Genomic DNA, 11,370 nt, shown 5'->3' with positions numbered 1-11,370 from the left:
TACCAGGGTAAGGATGAGGGGGCCATACATACCAAGGTACGGATGAGGGGGCCATACATACCAGGATAACGCTGAAGGGGCCATACATACCAGGATTAGGATGAGGGGCCATATATACCAGGATAAGGATGAGGGGTGCCATGCATATCAGGACAGGGATGAGGGGTGCCATGCATACCAGGATTGGGGATGAGGGAGCCATGCATATCAGGATGGGGATTGCTGTGCCATGCATACCAGGATGGGGATTGCTGTGCCATGCATACCAGGATAGGGATGAGGGGTGCCATGCATACCAGGATGAAGGTATGCCAGGCATACCAGGATGGGGATGGGGACCATGTATAAAAGGAAGGGGGGGGGGCATATATACCAGAATGGGGGACATTGCCCCTATACCAGTGTCAGCAGAAGACCCCCTCCCCCTTAAAAGTGCATCATTAACACATTTTTTGCTTAATTTTTTTTTATTTTCCTCCTCTAAAACCTAGGTGCATCTTATGGTCCGGTGCGTCATATAGTCCGAAAAATACGGTACTTTTTCTGGGTGTTACATGATAGTATTGGATTTGAAGCATGGTGTGAAGACTTGGGGTCTTCTGTGGGCTTAACACTACTCAGACAACACAGGGTGAGGGTAAAACAAAGTGGCAATACTTTATTGAACCACAAAGCAGACAATAAACACATAGAACAGTCCCAGCAAGTACCCAAGATTGTACAACATTACACAGTCTCACCCTTCCTTCTCCACCCACCTGGGATAGAACAGCTGTGACTTTGGAGACTTCCAGGGCCAGCTACCTCAACCAGTGTCCCCCCGCTTCAGGTGGGCCCCCACAGAGAGGAGGTAGTGGCAAGCTTAGGAAGCTAGCAGTCCATCGAGGTACAAGGCCAGAAGACCCAAGGGTCCCACCCTGGCCTTCCCAAGAGTTTCCATGGGCCCAGGCGACCGGTGGGTCCCTCCTGGCAAGTCCAAATGCCTCCATGGGTTCTAGGCGACCGGTGAGTCCCTCCTAGCAACCCCAAAACAACATATCCATGGGGCCAGGTGACTTCTTTGTCCTCTCCTGGTCTCCCCAAAAGTATCCATGGCCTCTCTGATGGTTAAATGGAGAAAATCTGTATCTTTCCAGTCAGGGCCGATACCCTTAGACTAGAATCGTGTAGAATACAAATTGGTGTCTCTTTGGGTAATGCCATGCAATCTATCTGCTGTCCTGAAGGATGTGTCTCATTCTCCTTGTAAATTCTTTCTCCAATATCTGTTTCAAGTCTCTCTGCTAAAGAAGTACATGTCCTTTCTGCTTCTCTGGGCTCAAGTCTGACTCCTACAAAAGCATATCTCCTTGTTAAGTACACATCTACAGTTCAAGGGTTTTCTTTTTGGGAGGGCAGCCTCACATGGCTCTGCTATTATTGTTTGAGCTAATATATTTACATAGCTGGTATTACAGGGGCTATTGTAAATAAACTTTCAGCTGACTTGGTATAATATGTAATTAGCATAGTAACAACAATATTGTTCACCTAACCAAGAGGAGACAGCAATCAGGGTTAAACAAATACTGGTCTGACCTTTAGAAATTCTCAAACATATACAAGTCAATTTAAACATAATCGTATATTTCTCTTGGATTAACAAATCTAGACGTCTGGCTTATTAACATTTTAGGCTGTATCTTCACAGATGCGTACTATCACATACCTATCCATAAAGAATATCAGAGATACCTGAGGGTGGCCATAGTTATGGACAGAGAAATAAAACATTTTCAGTTTAGGGCCCTGTGGTTTGGTCTTGCTATAGCCCCTCGGGTGTTTGCTAAAGTAGTGTCAGAAGTTATGACTCGTATCTGGGAATGTGATATTTTAATTATCCCTTATCTGGACGACTTTTTAGTGGTAGGAAATTCAGCCTAACAGTGTAAAGAGCACCTAAAGAAGGTGATATCCATCTTTAATAATCTGGGCAGGGTGCTGAATTTATAAAAATTCAGATTGGTGCCCTCAAGGATTCAACAATTTTTAGGAATTATGCTGCATTTAATAGCTCAAAAATGTTACCTCCTGGAAGCTAAAATACAAAGAATTAAGAGCCAGGTGGAGAAAGCCATAACCAAACGGGTAATGTCCCTTAGGGGTGCAATGTCCCTGTTAGGTACCCTCACATCGTGTTCTATGGGCACAAAACCATTACAGGGTTCCGCAGTGGGATGTGTTGCATAATGAAGTTTCTCTTAAAGGGCACTTAGAAGGAATGTTTTCTTTATCACCTCAGTCAGTGAAAGCCTTACAATTGTGGCAGTATGAGACTACATCTATCCGGGGGTCTCCTGGGCACCCAAGGTTACTAGAATAATTATCACAGAGGCTTGCCCCAGAGGGTAGGGAGCCCACCTGGGGGATATGGTAGTTCAGAGAACCTGGTCAGATAACGAGAAGAATCTTTGCTCCAATGCAAAAGACCTTCTGGCAGTGGATAAGGCAGTGAATAATTTCTTAGTCTCCCTCCAAGGTCAAAATGCTAAGGTCCTCTCGGATAATCCAGTTACGATAGTTTATGTGAACCATCAGGGGGGTTCACGGTAAAGATCACTCAAAAGAGTGACAGATCATCTCTATCAGATTGCAGAAAGTAATCTCCTTTCCTTGATGGCCCTCCATATAAAGGGAAGAGAAAACTCCAGAGCGGATTACCTTAGCCGCTATCTTTTGATGCAAGGGGAATGGGAACTAAATCAGGAGATCTTTACCCAAATAGGCCAAAGATTGGGGTCTCCAGCAGTAGACTTATTTGCCACAAAACTAAACCGGAAGACAAGAATCTTCTGTTCTCTGAATCCCTTAGCAGTGGACACCCTCCTGGTACCATGAAACTTTAGCCTGGCATATGCCTTCCCCCCCATTATCATTGCTTCCCAGGGTCATAAGAAAAATCAGGGAAGACAAGCTGAGGGTTCTATTGATCGCATCCTTCTGGCCCAAGAGACCCTGGCTCTCATGTCTGAGGAGCATGTCTATCTCCGAGATTCCGGATCTCCTCTTCCAGGGTCCGATATCCCATCCTCAAACAGCAGGCCTCCTCTTGACGGCATGGAACTTGAAAGGATGTTGCTAAAACAAAAAGGTTTTTCCCAAAATCTAATAACTACCCTGATGCATAGAAGAAAACTGTTTACTACCCGGATTTAGTCCAGAATCTGGAAAAAAATTATCCTTATCAGGGTCTAGAGTTGGTGAGGGGGGTACCAATAGGGAAAATCCAGGAATTTCTACGGAAGGGTCATGAGCTACAGTTGTCCACCAGCACCCTAAAAGTTCAGGTATTTGCCCTGGGCGCCCTGTATAGCTGCGATCTAGCAGATAACTACTGGATTTATCAAGGCAGCTTTTAGGTCCAGACCCGTTGTTAAAAACAGCTTGGTCCTTTGGGATTTAAATCTGGTTCTAACTGCCTTGACTAGCTTGCCGTTTGATCCAATAGAGTCAGCAACTCTTAAAAAACCTCTCCCTTAAGACAGCTTTACTGATAGCTTTAACTTCGGCTAGGAGAATTAGTGACATTCAGGCCCTGTCTATAGCCCCGCCATTTACACAGAACCTGGACGACAGAGTGATTTTTAGGCCAGATCCTGCCTATCTCCCTAAAGTGGCCACTTGCTTCCACAGATTTCAGGAAGTCATCCTAAAGTCTTTTTGTCCCAATCTGCGTAATCAGAAGGGGGCGCAATTACATACGTTAGATGTGAGAAGGTGTGTGGTTAGGTACCTTTCAGTTACCAAAGACTTTATTAAAGATAGCTCATTGTTTATATCTTACCAAGGGTCTAGGAAAGTCACAAAGTCCACCATAGCTAGATGGATTAACCCCTTAATGACCAGAGCATTTTTCATTTTTGTGTTTTCCTTTTTTGCTCCCCTTGTTCCCAGAGCCAGAACTTTTTTATTTTTTGGTCAATATGGCCATGTGAGGGCTTATTTTATGCGGGACGAATTTTACTTTTGAATGACATCACTGGTTTTACCATGTCATGTACAGGAAAATGGGAAAAAATTCCAAGTGCTGTGAAATTGCAAAAAAAAGTGCAATACCACAGTTGTGTTTTTTTTTTTTTTTTTTTTTTACCACGTTCACTGAATGCTAAAACTGACCTGCCATTATTATTCTCCAGGTCATTATGAGTTCGTAGACACCAAACATGTATAGGTTCTTTTTTATTTAAGTGGTGAAAAAAAAATCCAATGTTTGCTTTAAAAAAAAATAAAAAAAATAAAATAAAAAAATCGGCATTTTCCGAGACCCGTAGTGCATCCAATTTTTGGGATCTGGGGCCGGATGAGGGCTTATTTTTTGCGCGCCGAGCTGATGTTTTCATTGATACCATTTTGGGGTAGATCCAATGTTTTTATCGTCTGTTATTGCATCTTATTGCAACGCTGCGGCGACCAAAAACTTAATTCTGGGCTTTTAGAAATTTTTTCTTGTTACGCCGTTTACTGTTTGGATTAATTCTTTTTTTATATTGATAGATCGGGCAATTCTGAATGTGGCAATACCAAATATGTGTATTTGTTGTTTTTTTTAATTTTATTTTGAATGGGGCAAAAGTGATTTAAATTTTTATATTTTTTTTACTTTTTAATATTTTGAAAAACATTTTTTTGCACTTTCTGCATGCTTCAATAGTCTCCATAGGAGATTAGAAGCAGCAGTTATCTGATTGTTTCTGTCACACACAGGCGACGAGCAGATCGCCTCTGTGTATCAGAAATGATCACTTGCTATGAGCGCCGACTACTGGGTGGCGCTCATAGCAAGCGAGACATGACAACCACAGGGTTGCTGTAGACCCTGGGTTGTCATGCCCGCCCATCGGTGACCCGCGATCATGTGACGGGGTCATCGAAGGGCGGGGCTAATGCCGCACTTCCGGTGCAGCGATGTTAAATGCCGCTGTCAGAGATTGACCGTGGCATTTAGCTGGTTAACAGCCGCGGGTGGATTGCGATTCCACCCACGGCTGTTGTGGCACATGTCACCTGTAAGAATCAGCTGACATGTGCCCGGTTCAGTGTGGGCAAATCGCGGGAGCCCGTGCTGAACCGGGGGTACTGACGTGATGAGTACTAATACGCACCACATCGGTAAGGGGTTAAAGAGCCCATTTCTCTAGCATATACACTGTGTGCAGAATTATTAGGCAAGTTGTATTTTAGAGGATTCTTTTTATTATTGATCAACAACTATGTTCTCAATCAACTCAAAAGACTCCTAAATATCCAAGCTTAATATTTTTGGAAGTTGGAGTGTTTTTTTTTTTTAGATTTGGCTATCTTAGGAGGATATCTGTTTGTGCAGGTTACTGTGCAGAATTATTAGGCAACTTAATAAAAACCAAATATAATCCCATCTCACTTGTTTATTTTCACCAGGTAAACCAATATCTGTGCACAAAATTTAGAAATAAACATTTCTGACATGCAAAAACAAAAACAAAAAAAATTAGTCATCAATATAGCCACCTTTCTTTATGATGACACTCAACAGCCTTCCATCCATAGATTCTGTCAGTTGCTTGATCTGTTTTCGATCAACATTGTGTGCAGCAGCCACCACAGCCTCCCAGACACTGTCTCGAGAAGTGTACTGTTTTCTCTCCCTGTAGATCTCACATTTTATGATGGACCACAGATTCTCTATGGGGTTCAGATCAGGTGAACAAGGGGGCCATGTCATTATTTTTTCTTCTTTTAGACCTTTACTGGCCAGCCACGATGTGGAGTAGTTGGATACATGTGATGGAGCATTGTCCTGCATGAAAATCATGTTTTTCTTGAACGATACCGACTTCTTCTTGTACCACTGCTTGAAGAAGTTGTATTCCAGAAACTGGCAGTAGGTCTGGGAGCTGAGCTTCACTCCATCCTCAACCCGAAAAGGTCCCACAAGTTCATCTTTGATGATACCAGAACATACCAGTACCCCACTTCCACCTTGCTGGCGTCTGAGTCGAAGTGGAGCTCTCTGCCCTTTACTGATCCAGCCTCTGGCCCATCCATCTGGCCCATCAAGAGTCACTCTCATTTCATCAGTCCATAAAACCTTTGAAAAATCAGTCTTAAGATATTTCTTGGCCCATTCTTGACGTTTTATCTTATGTTTCTTGTTCAAAGGTGGTCGCTATTCAGCCTTCCTTAGCTTGGCCATGTCCCTGAGTATCGCACACCTTGTGCTTTTTGATACTCCAGTAATGTTGCAGCTCTGAAATATGGCAAAACTGGTGGCGAATGGCATCTTGGCAGCTTCACGCTTGATTTTCCTCAATTCATGGGCAGTTATTTTGCGCCTTTATTGGCCAACACGCTTCTTGCTACCCTGTTGGCTATTTGCCATGAAACGCTTGATTGTTCGGTGATCACGCTTCAAAAGTTTGGAACACGCTCACCGTAGCAGAGTGGTAACCATGATAAACAGCGGGTTACTAGGTGCGCGTGTGCCCCTAGTAACCCGCTGTTTATCATGGTTACCACTCTGCTATGGTGAGCGGTAACCTCCTGCTCACCGTAGCAAAGTGGTAACCATGATAAACAGCGGGTTACTAGGTGCGCGTGTGCCCCTAGTAACCCGCTGTTTATCATGGTTACCAGCCTGCTCCTGCTTCAGCAGGCTGGTAACCAGGAGCAGGACATCGTGGAAAGATTCTTTCCACGATGTCGCTGCTCCCCTGATCGCTGGTGAGCCTGCCTGTTTGACAGCTCACCAGCGATCACATAGCGACGCAGCAACGATCCCTGACAGGTCGTATCGTTGTCGGGATCATTGTAGCGTGCTAAGTGTGCCGGGGCCTTAAGAAATATACATTCCTCACATGTAATAAAGCAGTCAAAAAGTTGCAAATCATGCACACGGGAGCGATTTAACCTTATCACCGAGCAGCTGTAAATACTCGGAGCTCGACCCGAGCATACTCGGACAGAACATACTCGCTCAACCCTAATCATGTACTGCCTACAGGTCATATGGCTAAATATTCCTTGTTACCATCATCTACATAGATTATATTGCTCCATATGAACATTTATCAAAATACTTCAATGCCACCATTGTATTATATTACCTTATTAGCTTAGAGTCCGGACCGGCAACGTAGCTCACGTCCCCCTATAGATTAGATATGGTTGTATCGGCTGACCTCACCTTTTGGGAGAAGAATGCTCCAGGCTGTGGTCCATCCCTAGATTACTTTCATCTCTGTAATTCTCTTGTGGTGATGTCATGGTCGACCGATAAAGTCCTAAGTTACTTACTGGTAACGAGATTTTTTGGAGACCATGACATCACCATTATATTCCCTCCCTTCACATTGTGGGAGCACTCCCTTTTTATTGAATTATAGTCTCATGCTTAAATGGGTATCATATGGTGTAGTAGAAATGTGGTTGTTGTGTTTATTAACCTGGCTGTCCTCTCATGCTCTGTAATCCAACTGAGGTGAAGAGGGGTATCGCCCTTTTTAAGCCTGTAGGTCTCCTGTTCTTGGTGGGCGGACCCTCTCTCGTGGTGCTGTCATGATCTCTGAGAAATCCTGTTACCGGTAAGTAACTTAGGACTTTTTTTGTGACCAGAAACAACTGCAACCAAGATATGCGCTTTATATATTCCTATAAATTTACAGCCGACAACAAAGTTGGCTAATTTTGATGTTTTTATTGGGGTATTTGCTTTCTTGACACTTTCCAAAAGGGTTTCTCTCTCTAGCATAAAAAATATATTGGAGTATTAACCCCTTTTACAACCTTGGATGTATAGATACGTCCAAGGTCATCTCCCTGCATTTGATGCGGGCTCGGGCGCTGAGCCCACATCTGTACATGACAGCTGATTTTTATCAGCTGTCATGTGACTCTAACAGTTGCTGGTGGATCCTCGATACAGCTGTTAGCATGTTAAATGCCGCTGTCAATCTCTGACAGCGACATTTAACTTGCTGTAGCCGGAAACGCGTAATAAGACACACCCATTGGCGCACTTGGCACATGATCTCGGAGGGCCGATTGGTTCTCATGACAGCCAGGGGTCTGCAGAAGACACCCGTGCCTGTCATTGTAAATCTCCTATGATTGTCAGCCCATGGCCGGCGTTCATAGGAGATCATGATTTCTGCTACACATAGCAGGGCTAAAGCCCTGCTATGGGTAGCTCAGGCAATCGGATGATTGCAGCTTCAAGTCTCCTGAGGGGACTATTAAATCAAGTAAAAAAAAAAAAAAAAATGTTTTAAAAAAATGAAAAGCATAAAAGCTTAAATCACCCCCCTTTTGCCCCATTCAAAATAAAACAATAAAAAATACACATTTGGTATCATTGCATTAAGAAATTTCGGATCTATCAAAGTATAAAGTAAATTAATCCGATTGGTCAATGGCATAACAAAAAAAAAAAATCAAAAAGGCCAGAATTACGTTTTGGGTCACCACAACATTACAGCAAAATGCAAGAAAAGGCAATCAAAACATCATATCTACCCCAAATGATATAATTAAAAATGTTAGCTTAGCGCGCAAAAAATAAGCCCTTGCCCAACCTCAGATCACGAAAAATGGAGTTGCTACAGGTCTAGGAAAATGATGATATTTTTTTTCTTACAGATTTTGGATTTTTTTCACCATTTAAATAAAAAGAACCTATACATGTTTGATATGTGAACTTGCATAACCTGGAGAATCATAATATTATGGTAAAAAAAAAAAAATCCCCCCCCCCCAAAAAATGTGATATTTTTTTGCAATTTCACCGTGCTTGGAATCCTTTTCCCATTTTCCAGTACACTATATGGTAAAATCAATGGTTTCATTCAAAAGTACAACTCGTCCTGCAAAAAAACAAGTCCCAATATGGCTATATTGATGGAAAACTAAAAAAGTTATGGCTCTGGGAAGAAGGGGAGCAAAAAAAAAGAGTATTTACAAATACAGAATTCAGGGAAAAATACCCTACAAAAAAAGGAAAAGAAGCAACATAAAGAGAATAGAATAAAGAGTAGAGGATGTGACGAAGGGAAAAGGGAACGGTTTCACTGTTGCACTTGCAGCAGTCTGAATAGATTTCCTAGAGAGGAGAGGAGCAGCTCTGCAATGTATAGAATATATAATGCTGCTTCCTGATCAGATGGGGGAGGGCGGCAGACACCACACAAGAGAGAACATAGTTCACAACGCCTGCAGCTTGCAGGAGACATTACACCTCCTAGGTAACACTTTCTCCGCACACCTGTGTGACAGATATCCAGGTGAGCGCTTGTTCTCTCCTCTTTTCAAACTATTATTTTGGAAATACTTCTATCTGACTTGAAGAATTTTAAAGGGGCTCTGCACGTAAAGTTTGATATCTGCTTGATTTGCCGCTGAATGCAATTAATGATGTTGTAGCCTCTTCGATAGCTCTAGATATGTGTCTGATCTTATGATTGTACTATCTTTTTTGCCCTTTTATACGCTGCTTGCACTCTGACAATATCCACAGGCCGTGTCATGGTGGGGGTGGGGTTCGGATGTGGGTGTGTTGTGTATACAGATCTATATGGATGTTTATAGTCTGCGCTCACTGGTGAGATCACAGATAGTTGGTGAGAACACAACTGGAGGAGATATGACATAGGGCAGACGTGCATTTTCTCTAAAGTTAAAAAAGTTAAAAAAATTACTTGTGTAAGATTTTTTTATTTTTTCGTTAGGGTTTGTTTTTTACAATTGGGAAAGTTGGGTGACAACCAATGTTTCCATCACCATCAGGGGTGGATTAAGAGTAGCAAGGGCCCCGGGCAATTTAGGAGGCGCAGCACACACACACGCAGCACACACACACGCAGTACACACACACGCAGCACACACACGCAACACGCACACACACCTGATGTGTCACATGATCCCCGTGATAGATCATGTGATAGTTCACTTGAAATTAATTTGGCAATTCCGCTGCAGAAACGCTTAAAAAACGCATGGTAAAAACGCTGTGCACATGCTGCGGAAATTTCCGCTGTGGATTATCATTGTGGAAAAATCTACAGCACTACCAATTATTTTGCGGAAGCGCGGCGTTTTCACCGCCATTGACTTGCATTGGAACGCATAATATCCGCATCACTACATGTGCGCATCATTTTACTTAGAAAAACAGAGTAATTACACATGCAGCAATTTTTGTGAAAAAGTCTAAATCCATTTATGTTACATATATGCTGACAAACAATTAAAAACAACAGTTATTTAACAGACAGTGAGCCGTAATAAATGATGAACCGATCAATTGGGGTGGTTTGCAGGTTTACAAGTGTATATCCTGAGTGGCATTAATATCAATCAAATCACATTGCAGTAAACAGTTTAAGGCTGCTTTCACACATTGCTTTTTTTCCTGCGTATTTTTACGCGTGCGTATTTCCTGCTTTTTTTACCTGCGTTTTTTTACGGAGGATGCAGGAGAAATGAAGTGTGAGGATGGAGGATTACACCTGTATGTAATGTAATGTAATGTCTGTGTCTGTGTGTCCTGTGAGTGTCCCCCTAGCAGTGTATGTACAGACAGCTTCTGGCTGCAGTACATACACTGCTTTAAGGGTATGTGCACACGATGCAGAAATGCTCAGGATTTTTTCCTGAGCGTTTCTGCATCTCTCTGGCAGGAAAAAACGCATGCGGATTGTACATGCGGTTTCTTGCCAGGGACATGCGGAAATGAAGCGGTCTTCACTTTCATTTCCGCATGCGGGTTGACAAGCGCTTCCCAAGCGATTTTAGCATCACTTGGAAAGTGCTTGTCAACTTTACACTGTATAAATCCATGCAGCCGGCATGGATTTATATAGTGTGTGAATGTCAAAAAATAAATCTATACTTTACCCTCTGATGGCCCCCGGTGTCCTGCTTCATCGGTCCCGGCTGCCGGCAGTGAAGACTGTAGGACCTTCCGACGTCAGCGTCACGTGACCCGTCACATGACTCTGACGTCAGCGAAGGTCCTTCATTCAACCGCGAAGTGCGCAGGAAGCCGGCAGGACGCAGCGCGGGCCGTCAGAAGGTGAGAATATATATATTTTTTATTTTATTCTTTTGGTACCTGGGTCTGGATGAGAGTCCTCTCCTCCACACCCGGGTACCATCCGCACATTAGACCGCATGAAAAGCGCATCAACATATACAGTGATGCGGATTCCATGCGGTGTAATGCAAGTCAATGGCGGCAAAAGAGCAGCGTTTCCGCAAAATTAATTGACATGCTGCGGATTTTTGACCGCAGCGTTTACGCTGCGGAAAAATCCGCATCATGGGCACAGCACATGCGGATTTCCATTGGGGAACATTGCT

Source organism: Phyllobates terribilis, unplaced genomic scaffold (genome assembly GCF_046119375.1).
Source record: "Phyllobates terribilis strain yellow unplaced genomic scaffold, ASM4611937v1 Scaffold_7__3_contigs__length_470593459, whole genome shotgun sequence".
NCBI lineage: Eukaryota > Metazoa > Chordata > Amphibia > Anura > Dendrobatidae > Phyllobates > Phyllobates terribilis.
This window is presented reverse-complemented; position numbering follows the sequence as displayed.